Source organism: Manacus candei, unplaced genomic scaffold, assembly GCF_025592945.1.
Source record: "Manacus candei isolate 608988 ecotype Guabito, Panama unplaced genomic scaffold, ASM2559294v1 h1tg000048l, whole genome shotgun sequence".
Lineage (NCBI taxonomy): Eukaryota > Metazoa > Chordata > Aves > Passeriformes > Pipridae > Manacus > Manacus candei.
Window position 1 is genome coordinate 2,274,756 of NW_026138096.1, and position 21,711 is coordinate 2,296,466.

A 21,711-nucleotide genomic window follows, 5' to 3' on the forward strand; every position below is an offset into this window, starting at 1 on the left:
CCTTAGAATAGCAGATAATTCAAATTAAGTTCTTTTCTAATTTAGCAACAAGTTTTCAGAAAAAAAAATTTTAAAAAGTACTACAAATTCATACATGTACATTTTTAAGATTCTAAACAACCAATATATTTACTTTTTCATCACACAGGCTCTTTTGAAGGTTTGCATTTCCCTGAGTCAGGAATCATGAACAAAGAGTAAGTACTGTCCCTGAACGTTTGCCAGCCTCTTTTTGACACTCAATACTTAGCTGTTATTGCATTTGATTATTGATGTTAATTTTATGCTTCACTCCAGGATGATTTCTGAAGAGTGACCTTAATTTCACTACACTTACCTTTAATATTCAGTATATAGACCTCATTTGTCTTTCTAGCAGAGCATATCAGGGATTTTTAAAAAAACCTTGAGAGCCATCAGCCTCATGCTAGTCAAAAAATGTCATTGCCAGTGCTGAGGGGATGCAGGGAGGCAGTGAAGTCATGAACAAATTACACACATACAACTAAGGATCTTCCAATACCTGGGAAAAACAGCTGCAGCACTCTAGAGTTAGCCTGTAGGAACTTCTAGTAGTAATTGCTGACAACAAAATTGAGGTTCGATTTTGAAGCCAATTAAAATATGTTGAATGCATGGCCAGAGACATTTACCCAAGGTCATACAGGCATTCAGCAGCACGTTCTAGCAAGGAATGCAAGCTTTCCAAATCCCACTTGGATGTCCTTAACTACAAAATACTCTCTCCTGTGTTTCTTTTCAACTGGGGTCTTTGAACATAAAGTTTTTCAAAGCAGTTCCAGAGTCATATATTAGTAGACAGAATAGGTTTTAAATAACCTGGAGCCAATGGATTTTTTCCATGAGTAATAGATGGACTTTAAAATTATTACTGTGTCACAGGTTATCCCTAAAAATACTTCTCTTGTGTAAGCATACAAAGTGAACAACTCATCTGGGAGTTGGATTCGATAACTTTTCACTTCCTTATGAGTTTTTTTTTCTCTTGCATACTTCTCCAAATTTATGTCTGCCTCTTGCAAAAAATATTAAGACAGAAAAGAGAGGCAAAGACCAAAAGGGACTTCTGTGTTTGCTGTTGAGATATTTTCCCCAAAGGAAATCTAATTCACTAATAAGGTGACACATCTTTCTTCTACTGTGAGACATCTTGCCTCTTAATCGTGATAAGTATCTGAACTTCTGCTCAAGGTACCTCACTTACACCACTTACACTGGTGTTGCAACATTGTACCATCAATGCAATCCCTTTGTCTTCATTTTGCTTCTGGATAGCAACACAAAACCACTGTCCATTTGCTGCTCTTAGCCACCCCCACCCTCTTCTCCTCTGTAGTGAACATCTAACAGCACACTGACTCATATCAATTGCCTGGAAGTGTATGTGTTGCATCAGGATTCAGCAGCACACACAGAAAGGAAATATTCAGCACTGAAATGTATTCCCTTTGCTGCAGACCAATTCAGTTATAAGGAACAGAACAATTCATACGCTGCCAGGAATATGTGTTTTATTTCAAAACATATCTTAGGTAATTGAGAGCAATTACTAAATTGACAAAGGGTAACAACTCCCCAAATTACTCTTTTGTTTTAGATCTTTGTGTCTCAGACTTTAAAACTTTACCTTCCTTCTCCTTTATATTTCTCCTGCTCTACCCTTTGACTCACTTTTCATGGTTCTTCTTCTTCATAGTTTTTTTCCATGTTTCCTTCAGTCCTCCCAAATGATGGGAGCCACCATGTAGGCCTTCCTATAAAGACAATTTCATTTCTTTAACAGATCCTCACTAACATGAGAATGTCTTTTTGACAGTTGAAAAACTTTAATTTGCTGTAATATTTAAGCAAACAAATCACAGAATGGTGGAAGTTGGAAATTATCTCTCAAGGTCATCTAGCCAAGCTTCAGGGAAGGACTCAAATTTGCAGGAAACATGAAGGAGACTATGCAATTTCTTTTTTACAGGCTTGCAAAACCCTTAGGTTTTGTATGTCACAGTGGCTACAAGAGAAGCTGTATTTCAGATGTTATTTGCAACAGCAGCAAGAGATTGTAGTTTCGGGGGGGGGGGGGGGTGGTTCTAAGCTATGGCACTCCTTTGTTCAGACTCGGGTCCATCAGTCGTCAGTCCATCAGTCCTCACAACACTTCCACAAAGACCAGGGGGCTTGCAGCTTCTGCCTATCATCACAACAGGAATTATAAGGATCTGTGAAAAAGTTTTTTTCCATAGAAAACCTCAGCCTCTATTTCATTTCTTTTGTGGTTATTTTTAGGCACCCCAGACATAATGAAAATGTTACTGCAGAAACACCCTGTAGATACCAGATCTTGTAAAGAAGCAGCTAACTCATCTTAAAGTAGTTAGCTCACTACTGATAGTAACATACTAACAGCTCAATGAAACTTACCTCCATGACCAGGCAAGGCTCTCAGTTAAAAAACAGCTTTAGCAGGTCCACCTTGACTGAAGTCCCTCTAACTGTAATTAAATTAAAGATACGGAGGTAGGTTTTATGAACGGGATGGGGGGTTGAATTTGTGGTAGTGTAGGAGCACTGCCATAATAACCTATTACAAATTTGTGTTCTGGCAGGTAACGCTGGTCAGCTCTTTACAGCAAAAGAAAAGTTATGTGTGTAATAGCCAATATTAGGTCATTCTGTGTGAAAAAAATGATACCTATGCTGCACTTGCAAATTTTTTTCTTGTTCAGATGGGTGCAGGGAGACTTCTTCAGCTATCAGTGCTCAGATTTAGCTGAATGAGAAGACTTCATAGATACCCATTTACTCAGCTATCACAAAAAACACACTTTATGTTTTAGGAAGTTGGACTTTCATGGGGCACTGGGCCTACAAACAAGAAGGCACAAACCCAAATTTGAAAATTAAGAAAATTAAAAGGTCCTTAGTTATAGACAGTTTTCTACATATTTTGCTATAGCTTTTACAGATGTCAAATATGTAGCTAGCCAGTTCTCCATCAGAGATTACCCTTCTTTTTGAGACTGTGATCCTTGTGGGTCCCTTCCAACTCATGATGTTCCATGATTCTATGACTGACCAGTGGCAGGACTTACCCAATGTGGGTCTATAATTTTGAAGGTGTTTAATAAAATCCAAAATTATGATAATGTATTAATTTAGACCATGACAGATAACATTCTGTAAATACAGAAATTCATTGATCACTGAATGGACTACTGTAGTCCCTAGATCTGCTGGCAGCAAAACACATGTGTGGGCCTGACCAGTATAACCCTTTGTGGAAAAATCCCGTGTGTATAAAGTCACTTAGCATTCATCACATCAGAGTTATAGTCAGTGAAACAATACAAAACACATTAGAGATGCACATGCTTTTCTCTCCTATCAGAAGATAAACAAAGCCATTTTTTCCCGTCTAACATGGAAATCAATTGGAAATAACAGCTTTAAATACATGGGATTAAACTATGTTAAAGTCAACATTCTCTTTCACCCTTAAGCAAAAGACATTTCCAAAATCTCTCAAAACCTTGCCACAGTCAGTCTTCTAGCAAAAAAAGTAAAGGCATAACCCAGTATTCCTGATATTTTTAACTAAGACCATGAATAAAAATAATGTTTCAAATAGCTGTCTTTGTACATCATAAAATAACATCAAAGAGCACAAACAACCTTTGTGGTTCACCCTTCCACATCCTCTCACTCTCGAGGTGCAGTACAGAAATGGGGTTAACACAGAGTTTTTGGAACAGTGCGCTCATCCTCCTTTCTGTTTTTCTTATTTCATTTTCTCACAAAGCTGACCAGAGGGAAAGAGTATGCGGCTACGATTACTCTCTTCAAGGTCTAATAACAGCCATGCAATATATCACTTTAAAATACATTTTTTAAATGAACAAGTTGCCCTGGAGGCTGAAGACTGGTGAAATCTCCCATGCTAGATCAAACCACCGCTTTTGGTTTCAGCTGCAGCTCCTGCTGTGACTGCTCCTTTGAAGTGCTCGCAGGTAGGGGCAGCTCAGTAGAGAAAGCCCTGCTGTGCTAAACCAAGGAGCTTGAACCCAGAAAGCTTATTTTCTGCTTGTTCTGGAAAAAATCCTGCTGAGCTGCAGGCATAGGTATTCAAATTGGAGGGCTATAGGTAGATCAGAAATATTGCAATTGATTAAATGACATTTTGTATGGGAAAGAAGCTCAAATTTAAGCCAAGGTATTTGTGCCTAAGTGTAAGACAGCTATAAACTGAATTTTAACCTGTGTTTTAAAGCTGGTGGCTTACCTTCGCTATGGGAGTGGGTTTTAACTACACCTGAGATTGAAGATGTGGTATCACCTGCCTCTAAAGTAGATGCAGAGTTGTCTCTCCACATTGAGAAACAACTCCTTAAGTCAAGTTCCAGCTAAGCTACAGAAAATTTAAAGCCAATGTTTTAAGACAGTGGGTTTCTTTGTCTGCAGAGAGGAAGCTTCAAACTCAGCTGTGAGCACTTCAAAGGCACAGATTCCACAGCTGGTACTAGAGCTAGAATTAAGATGCCAGCTTCAACACATGCTAGATTTTATGATCCAAAGTTTTTCATCATCACTTTTATTAATGTACACATTTTAATAAATTGGAAGTCATCTCTAACACTAATTTGCAATTTTAAATATAGCTACACTCTAAAATATTACTTAGATGAAGGAGACGTTTTAAAATTTGTGAATTATTTACATTTTTCAGAGGCCTTTCCTTCCAAAGGATCAGAAATATACCTCCTGTAGTTTGGTAAGGTGCTGAAAGTAAGATTTGCCTTAGTTAGCATGTCAGGTAGAACTGTTCCTATGATCAATCAAGGCCTCTGAAATATTTATACAGTATACTGAGAAATGACTCCATATACTAGCCAAGTACAACGTTCAAGCTGGAAAAAAGGCCAGTGCTACTATATGTAGAGACAGCATTATTTCCCAGACTTTGTTCTGAAATAACCAAAACACTTCAAACAGAGCTTGGCATGTGAAGGGAGAGCTAAGAGCAACACTGTGGCTTTTGCCACTCTGTAAGTGTGGTAAGGCAGGTGAGAACAAGCTCCTCATCACAGAGACACTGCATCCACAGGGAACTTGGTTCACGCTGGGGAAGAGCACAAATTTCATAAAATTGCTTTAAAAAAAATCCCACCAATATGTGTTTAAATAGTATTTCCTACATTAATCCACACACCCCCTGTCTTATCCCTGTTCCACAAATATGTAGTTCTGCCCGTCTCCATCTCCTGAGTTTGGAGCCTAAACAGAGGATTTAGAGGTGGACAAGAGACACAGTAAGAAAACTCCTGCTGGTCCATTGTCTACAGAGGGTATTGAGCCACAGGAGTGGAAAAATATCTTCAGAAAATGCTTTTGAGGGGCAGTCAATTCCATTTTTAGTCATGGGTTTTATTTCCTCTGAAATGAAGCCTACTTTTAAGGGTTTGCCCTTTTATTTTTAATGAAAAATCTAAGTCAATAATTTACAGTCATGGTGACAAAAACATCTCTTAAAAAACTCTTTAAGTTTTTCTTGGTGAAATAGCTTTATTTTACTTTGTCTGAACTATTTGATGAACAAATCATTCTCGCATATTTGGCTTTGTTTATATGTTTCTGCTCCTTCAAAATAAAATGAAAAGGCTCAAAATTGTAGAGAATGGGAAGAAATCAGGAGGAAAAGCTAAATTAAATTGGAGACAGCTTGAAGCTTCCTGAGAGTCCTTCCTATATATTCATCACACCTCCCATTTCCTCCCTCTCTTCTCTAGCCAGAGACAACACTCCATTTTAGTAGCCCACGATAAGAAGCAGTACAATGTTTGCTATCTGGCCAGGCTGGAATTACAGTCAATTAAGCTGCTCTCTGCAAGAGACATTAAAGAGTATCTCTTATTCCATACCAGGGTTTACGTTTTGTCTACAGTTATGAAGTTTTTTCAGTTAACAAGGGCAGTACAATGTCTTTGGAGGGATTATATGCTTGCCCTTTTCTTACTGCAACTTAAAGTATAATAGAGAACTATGGAGTAGCTATAATGCTGTAATTAACTGGAGTGGCTCTGCTGATGTTATTAACCACGAGTGTATAATTCAAGTGGCTTCTGAATCGCCACGAAGCCCCAGGAGTGAAATACAGCTCCATATTCACTTCATAGCCATCTGTTATTATCAAAATATGTTGAATTTTCCAGCTTATGCTGAAAGTTTTAAAGTAAGGCATCACTGTGAGATGTTAGAAAATACTTTTCTGATTGGTCCGTGACTGGGAGCAGGCAAGAATTATAATACATTGGTACTAAATATTCATTTTATTATACTGTATCAGAGCAAAGATGGCTGTAATGCTGTTACCCATTTTTTCCTCCCCCAATGCAATATTCTTTTTCATTCTAATTCTTAGTTCTGAGAAATTTATGTACATCCAAAATAACTCTAGCCTGCATTAGGGAGGACTGAAAAACACATGGACAAAGCCATTATGACTCTCCCAGCTTTTGGTGCAGAGCTCAGCTTGTGTGAGTTGTCATAGCTTTATTAAGGTCAACGTTCCAGCAACTGGTAGAGCATCTGATGCTCCTTTGGTTTTGATCTGAACACGCTCATGATTTCCATCACATCTGCTTTTCCTTAAATGCTAAGATTTTATATTTCAAAACCTGTGTGCTTAGAAATTCACCTTTTAATTCACATGCAAGCACTTAAAAGTTTATAAGTTTTTAAGCTTATGCAATCTCTGGCTTCTGGGAAAGCAAGACAGGAACCATGGCTGGGAAAGCAAAGCTTTAGCAGGCATCAATACTTAAGTTTTTGGCAGAGAACTGGTATTTCTTGGGGTTTTTTCCTGTTTCCCTTATTATATGCAACATCACTCTAGATCTATTTTTTTAGAAATCAAAGGTATTTCAGGACAAATTATTAAAAACATAAAATGAGTCACAACAGGAATCACTCAAAGGAATTCAATAAGCTGGGTGAGGTGAACTGCACCACTTCTTTTTATCAGTAGTCTGGCCAAGTACAGCCAAGTATTCACAAGTTTCTGCCAGGCCACTGTAGCTGTGTGAGAAGAACAGGAGGCTGAGTTGAAAACAGTCAACAGACATGTGAATCCAATTGCTGATGGGTGGGGTGTGGACATGGGATAATGGAGCATTGTTTAAATTTGGGACACAATCAGATCTAGGACAGGAGTTTAAGACTAAAGTAACTAGAAGTTGTTTATCACAGGACTCTGAAAGGCATTTGGGGTTACATGAATGCAGCAGATGCTGCTGCTGGTATGGAGAAAGATCTTCTGTTTGTTTGAGGCTATATTATAATTAGTAATAGAACTGGAGTTAGTGTAAGAGCAAGCACTGAAAGGATAACCATCCTTTGGTTATCCTTTGGTGTTGCTGAATTTTATGAGACCCACAGAGACAGCAAATGCACATTATTGAAGGTGACTTTTACAAATGGATATGGTTTGTTAAGACACCGTAGCATCTGGGGCAAGGTAAGGGAATTAAATGAGCATGGATTCGATCAGCTTGGAAGAGTTAGGGTGATAACTATCCCAAGGGATGCAGAGCCAGGAGCCAAGGGAGTTGATAGGACCATTGGAGAAAGGGCCTTGCAAGGCAGTGCCCAACATACCAGTGGGATATGTGGGGCTGATAGTCAGATTCAGCCCAAGGATCCAGATCAGACAAGTTCATGGCAGTGAGGCAGGGACAAGGTTAAGCTGGGAAGTCAGTTTGCTGGTCAGGGTTCCAACCTTGTCTGATCACAGAATCACAGTATCACAGAATATGCTGAGTTGGAAGAGACCCACAAGGATCATCAAGTCCAACTCCTAGCCCTGCAGAGGACCACCCCAAGAGTCATACCATGTTCCCGAGAATATTGTCCAAACACTTCCTTGAACTCTTTCAGGCTTGGTGGTTTGACCTCTTCCTTGAGGAGCCTGTTCCAGTGCTCAACCACCCTCTGGGTGAAGAACCTCTTTCTAATATCCAACCTAAACCTCCCCTGACACAACTTCAGGCCAATGAGGGTAATCAGGGCCCAAAGATACAGCCCTCTGGTTGCTGGTCAGGATCAAAGTCATGCTGAGAAGTCCTTTGTGGATTGGGGTATCAATCAACAGGGTCCATGCACAGTCCATACTCAGCTGTGGCTGAGCTGGAGTCTGGAACTTCTGTGATGTCATTCATTGGGTAGGGTATGACAGCCCCCACTGAGCTGAAATGGGGCTCCTGGGTCAGGGGTGGAGCTGAGCCAGAGGCCTCAGGAGAGGCTGGTCAGAGCCATTAAAGACTATTAGTGCCCTCAGGACCCTGACAGTACATGATGAGTAGTGACAAGAGTCTCTGACCTACCTTAAAGGTTCAGAATAGGGATTGAGGCTCAAGGCATAGATTTAGGAGATAAACTGTGTCAGATAAACCCCACAGAATGAGGATGTGGGCTCACAACAGCAGCATGGTTAGGTCTATATAAGGTTTCAGTCAAGTACAGTTAAGGCTAAGTTCCACTCAGAGAATAAGTAAGTGGTATAGTAAAAGGCACAGTTTATTGCTGGATCAGTATAGGCTAGGATAAGAGCTGTGGTTGGCTTAGTGAATGAGTTGTGCTTGGTTTTAGGATGAGAATAGATTAACTTGTAGTGTCTCTCTGTAGGGCTAATTCATATTTTTTGATGACTGGAAATGAAAACCCAGGTATTGGTTGAGCTTATTAAGAAGTTAAAATGGCTGTCCTGGCTTCAGCTGGGATAGAGTTAATTTTCTTCCCGGTAGCTGATATGGTGCTGTGTTTTGGACTTAGGATGAGAATAATGCTGATAACACACTGATGTTTTAGTTGTTACAGAATAGTGCTTACACTAAGTCAAGGACTTTTCAGCATCTTGTCTCGTGCTGTTCTGCCAGTGAGGAGGCTGGGGATGCACAAGGAGCTGTGAGGGGACACAATCAGGACATCTGACCTCAGCTAATCGCAGGGATATTATGGACTGTATGATGTCATGCTCAGCAAAAAAAATAGGGGAAGTTGCCCAGGAGGTGGTAACCACTGCTCAGAGGCTGTCTGGGCATCAGCCAATGGGTAGTGAGCAATTGCATTGTGCATTGTCTGTTTTGTATATTCTATTATTATTATTATTACCATCATCATCATCATTATTATCATTATTATTTTCCCATTCTTTTCTGTCCTATTAAACTGCCTTTATTTACCTCAGCCCACAAATTTTACCTTTTTTCTGATTCTCTCCGCCATCCAACTTGAGTGGAACAAGCAAGCAGCTGTGTGGGTTTTAGCTGCCTGGTGGGTTTAACCACAGCAATGGCCAAAAAAAAAAATAAAGATAGCTTTCTGGTGTGGTTTGTTTTTTTTTTTCAGAGCATGAACAGGAATAAGTTGCAGATTGACTTAAAGCAAGGATGAAGGGGTGAGCTAATCTTCTTCCTTCAGAAAAATAGATTTTTTTAATGCATGTGTCAATGGTCAATTTTGCATGGACAAATACTGAATGCTGATCCCCTTTTCAAAGAGGTTTTGGTTGTAACTGACATTGTTGAGTGTTAGATCTTACTAATATGATGTTTGAAGCTGAAACCAAAGCATCTGGGCTTTAGCAGTTCCAGTGATTTGTTGACTAAGATGGAAAATTGTCCAGTTTTTCACAGGACTTTTCTGAAGTCACTCCTTTGGGCACACCATGATAGTAAAGCTGTCTGGGTACAGCACTACCGATCTTAGCCTTGAAAGTAATTCATCTGGTAGCATTTTGAACATCAGCAGGGGCAAGCAGCAAAGCCTGCACTAATACTGTGCCAGTGAGTTAACTGAACATATGGAAGCACTATTTAGTCAGAATAGTTTGTGGTTCCTAGACTCTGCTTCTGCTTCTATCGAATAGCCTTCAAGGAGAGAACTGAGACAAGGATTAAACATCAGGCTGCAGTTGAAAGTGATGATTTAAGAAATGTTTTCTAAAAGCAACATTGTGCTTCTTGTGAAATGTGTCCGGTTTTCATCCTTTCAGCTACCAGAGTCAGGCACTTATTTGCAAAGGCTTCAGAAACAGCAAGATCTATTCCACTCCAGTACCACTCTTTTAGTAAGCTGTTCATGTAGACATCCAGCATTTCACCTAAGCACATGTCTGGAGCTGTCAGGCAGCGTGAACTGAAATCCCAGGAAGCCATGAGATTGGGTAGCTGAGCAGGTATGCAGCCATGACCTCTACAGAATTTGTACCCCCCAGAATGGGTTGCAACTGTAGATGAGTGGTCAAGAGCGAGAAGAGAGTTAATCTGAGATTTGTCAGGAACAGACACAGATTACAATGTAGGACTGGTCTAGAACATGCGTTTTTACACCAAGTTGGATAATTGAAAGACAGAGAGGAAGGAAGAACTCTTCCTAAGTGGAGGGGTTTGGGTGGGTTTTTTGTTTTCAGAGGCACATAGCTACAGCTAGAGAAAAGTTACCTTTTTCAAACATGGATGCTGACACTGAGTCAACAGTAGGTTAATTCAAACATGTAATTTATATTTTAAGACCCCAATCTGAGTGATATAAATGTTTAAATAAGCAAGTATAACCTATTCAGCAAAGCCCCTTCACCTTCTCCCAAATTTAACATTTCTCACATTTGATTTTTCAGTGTGAGTTCTACAGATTGCTAAATCAAGACACTAAAGTATTCTGTTAAATTTACATGTAATAATAAATATTGTTTTCAGTCAGACCCCTGCAGAAACCACTGATTTACTATTTGCTCTTTTCCCTGAAGAACTTTGTGTTTAGGAAATGTCAACGGCTATTTTTCTAAAAAACCACAACGAGGCAATAAAACAAACAAATTAAAATAATAAAATTAATTAATTTTGTTTGTATTTTGCTGATTATTCAAAAACTCCATCAATATGCATATAAATGAAAGAACCCATAAATGAGAGAATACTTGGAGCAATCATTTTCAACCCCCTATAAACTGGATTTCATTGGCAACCTGTAAACACAGTGTGATGCTGTTGAATTCACAGATACTAAGGACATGGGTAAGGGTTTATAGGGCAGTAGCTGTGAACTGAATTGCTTCAGCATATGCTGTTCTTTTCACTAGATACACATTTCTCTCCAACCTTGGTCAGGGTATTTTTATTCTCCTTGAATACTAAGAGCCATATTTTAGGTTAGATTCCATGTCTGTGAGGGAGGAATAAAGGACTTACATTATTACATTTATATGCAGATTAGCCCACCATCTCAGATAGACTGAAATTAAATTAAAAGCTGCTTACCTGTTAGCTTCTTCCTGACAGCAGGTAGCAAGGAAGAACAGAAATGGCATTTCCTTCAAATTCTACCTTGTTACTTGCCTGTCATAGGCAATAGGTAGGCTCAGGTTGTTTTATGATTTGCTGTTGTCATGTCATGTCATGTCATGGCTGGGCTTCGCAAACGAAGATTTGGGAAGGGCTCTACCCACTTTTGTTACAGGTGCGCTGGTGGCTAAAAAGGCCAATATGAGATAGACATGTCTGGTTGCAAAAGGCACAGCAGAAAGACTCCTTAGGTGGTATATTCTGCAAGACACGATTCTTTCTGTGTTGTCTTTTCTCCTCAAGGGTGATCCTGTGTGCGTTCTCAAAAGCATCAGCAGCGTTATAGATGGTGTGTCTCCAGACCTCCCGACTGGAGGCCAGAGTAGACCAGTTATGATGATCAATATGGCCAAGGCTGAGATGTTGTTTCAGGGAGTCCTTGTATCTCCTCTTCAGGGCTCCTCTCATGCGGCAGCCGGTGGCAAGTTCACCAGACTACCACCTCCCTAAGATCATGTGCTGCTGTAGAGAAGTAGCAACCATCGGTATAACGGGAGTAAGGAGAGCATTTTGATTCAGGCACTTAACTCTGAGTCAAATGTCTGCTGAAACAGCAGGTTTGCCTAGGGCTATGGGGAAGATTGCCAGACTCTGGTACATGCTAGAAAGAGCTGCACACGTAATGACAACACCCCAGGCAGTGCTGAGTCTCACAGCACTTCCAGAGATTCTCTGGCAAGTAGCTGTAGCCAACATCGCATCCTCTGAGATCCACTATCATCTGCCTGATGTCTGCTCCCAGGATGTTGCTCATCTGTGGAAGAGGAGGGAGATAATAAGCCCTCAGCTCCTCTGACCACTGAGGCTGGGATACCTAGGTATTCTCTAGTTGAGTGGAAATAGTGGAAAACTAGGCTTTAACTTCCTTTTTCACATCAAGCAGTCCCCAAAAGGTCTGGCAGATGGTAACTCCAAGATTTCAAGGACTAGTGAGAGAATTAAGAAGTTAAATATTTTTCCCTCTGACTTCCCCAGGTGAATAGGGATTTGCATTCTTCATTACAAGATGCAGAGACAGAGATAAGCAATATATTCTGATGTATGGACTTAAAAAGGCAGTAAAAATAACTTTGTAAGTAAAACCACAGAAAAAGTCTGAAAATTATGAGAGAGACAAAAGAGAAAACAATTTAAAATACATATATGAACATTCAGAAAGACACATACTGTAGGCAGAATTATCTTCAGATGGCATGTTTTCAAATTCTTTGTCCTCTGAGAGTGTCTCTGTTACCAGGATCTTCATGAAAAAGTAAAATGCATTTGTTTCCCACTCACAACTTTGCTCTTCATTCCAGAAAAAATCTGCTACTATTTAAATGTGAAAAATCCCAAGGGTTTGCACAGAAGCTAGAAAATGTAAAAATGAAAGTAGTCACAGTGGTGTAACCCTAAGCCTCTACAAAGTGCTAATGTCATCCCAGGATCAAATTCAGATGAGGCATTGTAATTCAATGTCTTCCATTTCTAAGATCACAAACAACCAGTGCTTCAAAAGCATTTTTTTAACTGTTATGTTACTATAAACCATTTTACATGCATAAAGACATCTCTCAGTCATGTCCACTCAGTTTAGTATTTATCTGCTTGAACTGAAAAATGTGAAAACCCTGTCCACAGAATAGATTTGGTTCCTCTGTAGTCTTCCTCATCTTCTCATAGAATACATGATTTTAGGTCAGTTTAGCAAAACTTACTTCTTAATAAGCACTTCTCTTTCAATCCTCTGCTTGCCTAATCTGTCTGCTCTATGCTGTGCCATGGCAGAGCTGCTATTGTAGATAAGAAAGTGCTTGGCATAAGCAAGCGCAGTAATATGAACAGTAACTACAGGTACCAAAGCCTCCCACTAACACTCTTCCAAGTGTCAAATGCCTGTGATTACCTTTCAGGTACCCATAGCCCCTATCTCTCCCAACAAGTCACTGTCTGAAAATTTATTAGTAGTCCAAACTCCAGGAGCCTGGGGTTGTCCTGTGCAGGGCCAGGATCTGGACTCGATCATTCTTGTGGGTCTCTTCCAATTCAGCATATTCTATGGTTCTATAAAAGCATATTGGTCTCACATCTATGGACTTGAGGTGACAGATGCTATGCTCAAACAGAACATATTAATGAAGCTTGTGGTACTGCCTTGTGCAATATGTGCCATTAAGAAAATATACAGGAAGGGTAATGCAAGGAGGAAATAGGCTCATGGTTCATACCATTTTATTCAGAGGTAAAATTTTCATGACACAACTCCTCAAGGATTCATTGAAACGTGGTTCAGATTATATTGCAGCATTTGGCTTGAAATACCCCATACCACTCTGTTGCTGTGTGAATGTTTTTTCTGAGTCAATACAAAAGTTGTGGGAAAAAAACCATGCCAAATACTGAATTTTTCCAGGCATTTCTTTGCAAGGCGTGGTGTCATGCACAACAACAAAACCCAAATCTCAGTTTCAGAACATCAATGGCTTAAAAGGGGCAGTCTCTGCCAGTACTTGCCATTAAAACTGATTAAAATATTTCCTTCTTCTAAAAGATTGCAAACTTTTGGCTTGAAACATGCCTCAGTATAGTGTCAACTTTTACTTCAGCCACAGTGGCTTACCACTGGTTCTCTATTTCTCTCTCTCATCGAGTGCAAAGTCACCTGGCCATGAATCATTACAGCAATTCCACGAGTCTGTAATACAAATCAAAGTGCATTCTGCATATCCTAATTTTTAGCCTGAATACCTGTATTAATCAGTACTAGAGAAGTGGGATTCATAACACATTCACCAAAAAAACTGATTCCCTGACGAAGCTAGTTTTGATATCTTTGTATGTGGACCTAGAGCACTGTATCCATCTATGGAGTCCCCAGCACAGGAATGACATCAACCTATTGGAATGAGCCCAGAGAAGAGCCACCAAGATGGTCAGAGGCATGGAGCACCTCTCCTATGAGGAAAGCCTAAGTGAATTGGGATTGTTCAGCCTGGAGAAGTGAAGACTTCAGGGTAATCTAATTGTGGCCTTCCTGTACCCGAAGGCAGCCTTCAGGAAAGATGGAGAGAGACTACAAGTGCATGTAGTGATAGAACAAGGGGGAATGGCTTCAAACTGAAAGAGAGCAGGTTTAGATTAGATATTAGGAAGAAATTTTTTACTGTGAGGGTGATGAGGTGCTGGAACAAGTTGTCAAGAGAAGCTGTGGCTACCCCATTCCTGAAGCATTCAAGGCAAGGTTGGATGGAGCTCTGAGAAACACGGTTTAGTGAAAGGTGTCTCTGCATATGCAGGGAGTTGAAACTAGATGAACTTTAAGGTCCCTTCCAACCCGGGCTATTCTACAATTCCATGGTTCTTGCAAAGAGCTGGCACTTTGCAGCTTGTTAATGAAGTTTGGTACTACAGAAATATTTCTTTTTGATAATTTTTAAATCTGCATTTAACCAGTACAATAATTAATTACTGTTCATTGTATTTGTGTTTCTGTGGGGTTATCTGAACTGATAGTGTGCTGATTAGTTGCTGGTTTTTTACATATCATTTTAAAGGTTGCCAGGGAAACATAGAGCACTCTTTTTGGAAGAAAAGAATTCAAATTAATTGCACCAATCATAATTTCTAAGTAGTTTTGTAAGTGATCAGTTATATAATTTTGCTAAGATAATATAGCCTTTAATATTTATTATTATATTTCTAACATTTCCTTTAGGTATTAAAAAAAAACCAAACAAAACAGAACAAGTCTTCTTAACATACTTGGAGGACTATAGCAGTTTAAAAGTGTTAATTATACGAGCATCTGTTTTATGGAGTTTTTTTCTTAAGTCGCAACACTGAACACAGTGCTGCTGTGGATGATCTGTGGATGACTGACTCATAAAACTGACCTTCAAAAATTTAAAGAAAAAAAGCAAAAAAACCCCAAAATCTCCCTTTTAGGGCAGTAGCTGGGATATATTTTAGAAAAGCGGTTAGGCCTTTGCCTTGGACCCAGATGATATTTATATGCCCATGCCAAAACAGTGATTCTGAAACCCCCATCATCAGCTAAAGGTCAAATGGCTCTTCCCTCCCTTCCCATTGGTCTGCTCACTGGGGTGCCTATGGTGGGTTACCCCATCCCAGGGAGAGATGGAAGAGCAAAAGTGAGAAAACTTGTGGGTTGACATAGATTCAGTTTAGTAAGCAAAGGAAAGAAAAAGAAAAAAAACACTGAAACAAAACAAATGGTGTGAATGCTGTCACTGAGCAGTGGCTGTTTCCAAACCAACTCACTTGGTTTTTTTGCTGAGCACATGCTTTGTAGTGTGGGTTATCCCTGGGGTTAACTGGGTCAGCTGTCCCAGCTTTGTCCACTCCCAGCTTCTGCCCACCCTCAGTCTGCTCGCTGGGAGGGCAGAACAGGAAAAAGAGAAAGCCTTGGTGCTGTGCAAGCACTGCTAACAGCAGCCAGAACACGATGTGTTGTCAACACTGTTCTGGTCACAGATCCAAAGCACAGCACCCTACAGACTGCTCTCAGCACAATTAACTGCATCCCAGCTAGAGCCAGTACAGTGAAATTATCTCACATATGTAGGGAGGCTACTCTGTTCCTCTTCGAAACTACCTCAAAAGGGCTTAAAAGATAAGCAAGCTTACCACAGGCAAGTCAGGGTATGGAGGCTGTGTCTCAGTCTGTTAAAGGCCCTTAATAGCCTTGCTCAGATCAGAACTCCCCATCTGGACTTCCCAACCACCAGCAGGATTAGTGTCAAAGTCACCTCTCGCTGCTGAAAGGAGGGAGCAGTGAAACACTCACACTGTCCTTTTGCACATCTTTACAGTATTCAGGAAGGTTCAGGCTCATGTCCTTGGGAGATCCAAGCCCTCTTTCTGGGTAGGAAGAGGACTGCAGAGTATTCTGCCCATCGTGTGCCTCAGAAAACCTCCCCTCCTTCATCAGGGGCATGAGCAAACTGTGAGGGAAGAGCCAAGGGGTGCATGTGCTCAGCTGGGGTGCAGGAGCACACACCAGGTTTCTGTATCTGTGTTTTCTTTTCAGTGGAGAGCAAATATAAGCAAGACACAGTAACAGTCAAGGTACAAAGCTACATACCTTCTCAGAGCACTAGATTATTTCATACAAAAGATGGTGGATAGCTACCCCTCATTTTTGCTCAGAAGAAAGCATCTGCCTGACGCTCCCAGCTGTGTACTGCAAGCACCAGGCTGTGCCTCATCTGCAGCCTGAGCAGCCGCCAAGACTGATTTCAGGCAGCTGCTCTTTACTAGCTCAAAACAGCTCCCTGTTCAGCAAGCTTGAGATTTTGGACCCTGCTTTGAGGTGTCTAACTCTACAGGCACCAGCCAAAGAAATTCAATCCAAGATTTGAAAAAGACCTAGATCCCTCCTAAGAAGCATCTCAAGGCCAGGTAAGACATACCCAGGCATCCAAAATGGCAAGGCACACCTGTGTTCAGGCAACTTTGAAATCCAAGCTTATCTTCAATAGTGACTTAGCCCAGTCAATCCAGGTTCATAATCTCTCTTACTTGCAGGCCTCACTTTCAAAAAGTGAACTTTCTTCTACACACTCCCTTAGAGACTTTTGACAATGTTATCTGTTGCTTGATTTAAACTACTTCAAAATTACTTCTGCCCTTCTGACTTCACTTTTGCTTAATCAGGGCCACAGCTGAAGTGGCTAAGTCTCCTCCCAACCCAAATCATGCTATTAAATAACACATCTACAGACACAGATGCTACCAGAAAACAAATGAACGGTACAATGCACTTTCAAACCACCGTGTAATCAAAGGACCTTGTGATTGCAAAGTCCCCTAAAGTCCAATCACACTGACACATGCAGTGCACATAGCACCTTTCACAACCATTTCAGGAAACAGGACGGCTTCTAAATAATCTTCCTGGCAAAAATTTATTCAGAAAATAGCTTTAAACCATGGATTGATATAATCAGAATGCTAAATAGTATGATCCTTTTGTTGTATTAAGTAGCCCATAAAAGACTGGCTTCTTTCAGTAGTGATAATGATACAAATGTGGTTTACTCTCTCCACAGGCCTGACAAGTGCATGTTTTTCAAACTGGGGACTTACCCCCTTCAGATGCCAACAGTCAGCACAGAGTTGCATGCTTCACATTTTATTCCTTTACCTCTAGCAAAATTCTTTTTACCTTCAGCTTGTTGTTTTAGCCCCATTTTTCAGTTGAATGTGCCTATTTTCTCTTGGTTTATGCGATTGACTTTACGATTATGAGTCATCTGTCACAGGAGGATCTGTTCTGTGATGGGAGCTCTCAAACATTTCTGCAAAACCAAATAATTATGCAAATAACTGTAAAAATAAGTAAAAACAAAACCAGATAACCATGATACTGTTTAAGCAATAAGGAATTGCTTCTGGATATTTTGGGCCAGATTATGCAATCAACAGTCTGTCATGAAGTAGGATTTGACACACGAGTATGACAGGGCCTCTGGAATGTGGTAAATGATGGAACAAAACATTAGGAAATATTTAAGTGTTACATGCAAAATGTTGCAGTCAGAGGACAGCTAGTTAATATGATTGCTACTTTTGTTCTTGTTGTTTAACAGTTGAAACAGATAAGAAGAAAAGGACTTTTTTCTCTTTTAACCACCTATACTTAGCCACCTTTTATTCCCAGCAAGTAAAATTTACCCCAGTAACAATCCCCTTAAAGGCTGTGAAATAAATAAACTTTCAAATGGAGTGTCTTACAATTTATCTAATATTTTCGTGACTCTTGGAAATTTTAAGATCTTTGAAATAGACACTTTTATATAACCAATTCATCATAAATTAATCATAATTTATTGCAACAGAACCCATCAAGATGAATTCAGTTGACATTAATGTAAATGTCATTCTTATTTCTGTAGGTGATCCTTTACAATTATTGTTCATTTAAATATCAGTCAATCACCACTTAAAATTAAGTCTACCCTCAGTTTTTGTCCCCAGTATATCTTCTGGCCATATATAATATAACTTGAATCTGGCCATATATAATATAACTTAAATCTTGAGCAGAATGATTATTGCTGCTCTGTCTGTGCCACTAAACTGCACTATCACAGACACACAATTTAGGGGTTTTTATCTGATCAGTCTGATATGAGCATCATAAATGGAAAAAGCTATAGAATACACCCAGTTAAACGAAATTCAACATTTCCCTTAAGTAAAAAAAGTGAAAATGTATTCAATTGCATAGGAAAAAAAATCTCACCTTTCTGCAGGAGAGAGCAATGTTGCTGCTGCATTGACAAGAGAATGAAGAAAATTCTGTGAAGGAAAAATGATTTGGCCCTATAATTAAACATGGGGATTTTAAAAATGGTATAGATGTATTTTAAAGCAAAAATGGTGAAAAACACTTTCTGTAATCTTTTTAAGCAAGGTGGGGGGATTTCATTAACACAGAACATCCAAAAGGGGTTCAATGTCCTCCCAGTCTGAGCCATGATATGTTTCTGACAAACCCTGTGCTTCTGAGCCATTTATGCTACTAGTTACCAGTAACATGTATGCAGTTCTGATGGACTCATGGAGATACCAGTAAAACCTCTGTGCTGCACCTGACACACAGACAAAAACTAGCTAAACAGGCTAAAATAGTTCCCTGCCGCAGGCAAAGGAGAACCTGCAGAAGGTCATGCTGCAGGTGCATGTCGGGAAATTTGCTACAGAAGGGGTCAGGGAGGAATGCAGTAAATTCAAACATAAAAATTACGTTCACTATGTGTATAATACTCATATGCAATAGCCTTTTGCATTTGGAATACAGACTGCCTTGGAGGAGTTGGTGAAAGGTTTTGCAAGGAATGAAATTAATTTTTTAAACGACAGAAAAAATTTACATGACTAATAAAGAGCATAGTGATGACAGAAATCAGTTACTTGTTCATATTCCCTATGCTCCAGAGACATGACTCAGCAGTATAGATTTAACCATTTAACCAAAATTCTCTATAGCTGTAGCAACTACTCAAGCACACCTCTCCTGTTAAATCCACAGCTGAAAATAAAATCATACCTTGACATTCTTCTAAAATTCGCATCTTTGCATTTGTGCCCCCTAGTATTTCCATACAGACAGAAAAATTAATTAGCAATGTGCACATTTAAATATTTATTAAAGGGCAGGGGGGAGATGTTGGTGTTTGTTTGTTTCTTTGTTAATTTGTTCTGTTTTAAATAGGTTTGGGGGGCATGTTTATAAAGAAAAACTGAAACCTGATTTGGCAACACTGATTATAGGATCTATGAATTTAAATGAATTTGGGCAAGACTGTGTCCAAAAGGACATGACCATCTTTTCAATCTGTAGGAATTATTCAGTGAGGTAATACTAACTCTTCTGGTGCAAACACTGAAGTCTCTGCTAGTCAAATGGTAAAAGTGTAAATCATCTCAGTTTTTATTTTGAGGATTTACAGATCAGTATTATTTCACATGAGTGAAATATGGAGTTCTGTTTCTAACAGGGGCTCAAGAGTAGTCAGAAGCAGAGAGGCCAAGAGAACTGAGCTCTGTTGCTTTGTTAGCTACATCACTGGTGTTTAGCAACTACTTTAGTAGCAATAAAGATCTTGGGTAGGTTTCCCTGGGTTTTAATTCCTATTCAGTTGAAATGAATAAGTACCCTATTCTAAAGTAACCAAAACACTGGATGCAGGAATTCAGTTTCCAGCTTTTCATTCTCTCAGCAGGAAACAGTTGTTCTTTTTTTCAAGTAGCTGAAAACAAAAAAGCCAGGAAAATATTCATAGATTGAAAATGTTTGAGGAAGAGAGGAAGAGAAACATTTACATATATGCATTTCCCAGTTTTGAAAATTACTTTATCAGCTCTGCTTGCACTTGCATTTCTTCCCCACTTACTGCCACTCACTAACAGTAAACTTTGTCCAATTCTGGCAGAGCCAACAGGAAAACAGTAGTACATAGCCCAGCAGATACAAACAGCGGGAAGAGAGCTTTGCCAAAAATTAAGTAAGTAAATAAATTACCTTTTTTAAGCACTGGCAAGTAACATACGTAAAAGTTTTATGATTGATGCGTCCATGCTATAATCACACACTCTAGTACACTTGCGCGGTCTACAGCCTGCTCACTGAACAGGAAACCACTCAGCTTCACTCTGTGTTTAAAAGTTGCTGCTAACCTAAATTATTTCGTAATTGTAGAGTGGGCTAGTTGAAACTCAGATGGTTGTGCTGGTATTTCCAAAACTTTGGGCAATTCCAAGGGTGGATGCTTAGTTATAGATAAAACAAGTTTGCATTAATGCAATCTTAATGTGATCCCTGGCCACATCTTCATTGCAAAATAACTCTTGGTGTTCCAAGTTTCTGAATATTAAGTACTTCTACTGCAATGATCCACAAATGCTACTGGACAGGCTGATACAGAGCTAAGTGGGTAAAGAGGGTCACTGTGAGACAACCAACACCAGAATAAGGCCTAGGGTCAAGATCTGTTTATATGGTTCTTTCACACCCAATATATCTCCCATATTCTCTGTGGCAGAGTAATAGCAGGATGGAAGAATACCTCATCAGGACTAGGGAAAATGTTACACTTATTTTGCTGGCTGGTAGAATTGGAAGGGAGCCATGTGCAGTGGCACAGCTGCATGCAAAAAGAGAGATTTAGCTCCTATCTCCTTATGGAAACTCATCCCTTCAACATCACACTGAATATACTAAAGTATCAATAAGGCTGTTACGAAATGAATGTTTGTAAAATGAGTAGCACTCTCTGTAACTGCACCAAACTTGGGGCTGAAAGTGAACAAAAATATAAGGTTTGACCCAAGATTGTTGAATTTCCAAATTTGCCCAGTCATTTCTCAACTGTAGTTCTTATCCTTGCAGCTTCCACTCATTCATTTAAGCTGAAATATTTGAGCACTTTTATAGAACAATGGCAATTCCTAATATTTAATGAAGTTGATGGTTTTTTTCTTTGTTTATGTATTTAGATCTAGCCCAAACATATGTGAAGCAATGAATCCAGATATACATCTGAAAGGTAAAATTCTTTCAGCGGTGAAAAGGGATGTACCTATAGCATGTCCATCTAGCATACTTATTACTCAGAGCCAGTAATAGTTTGTTACGTGCAAGGTGTGGCCGACATGAACATTGTAATATTATAAACATTAGGATGAATTGTAAGATGCCTATATACTCCAGCAGGACAAGGTTTTGCACCATACTTTTGGACCAGACAGTAAAAAAGTGACTCTGAAAATGCCTATGCAGTTCTTCTTTGCAGCATTT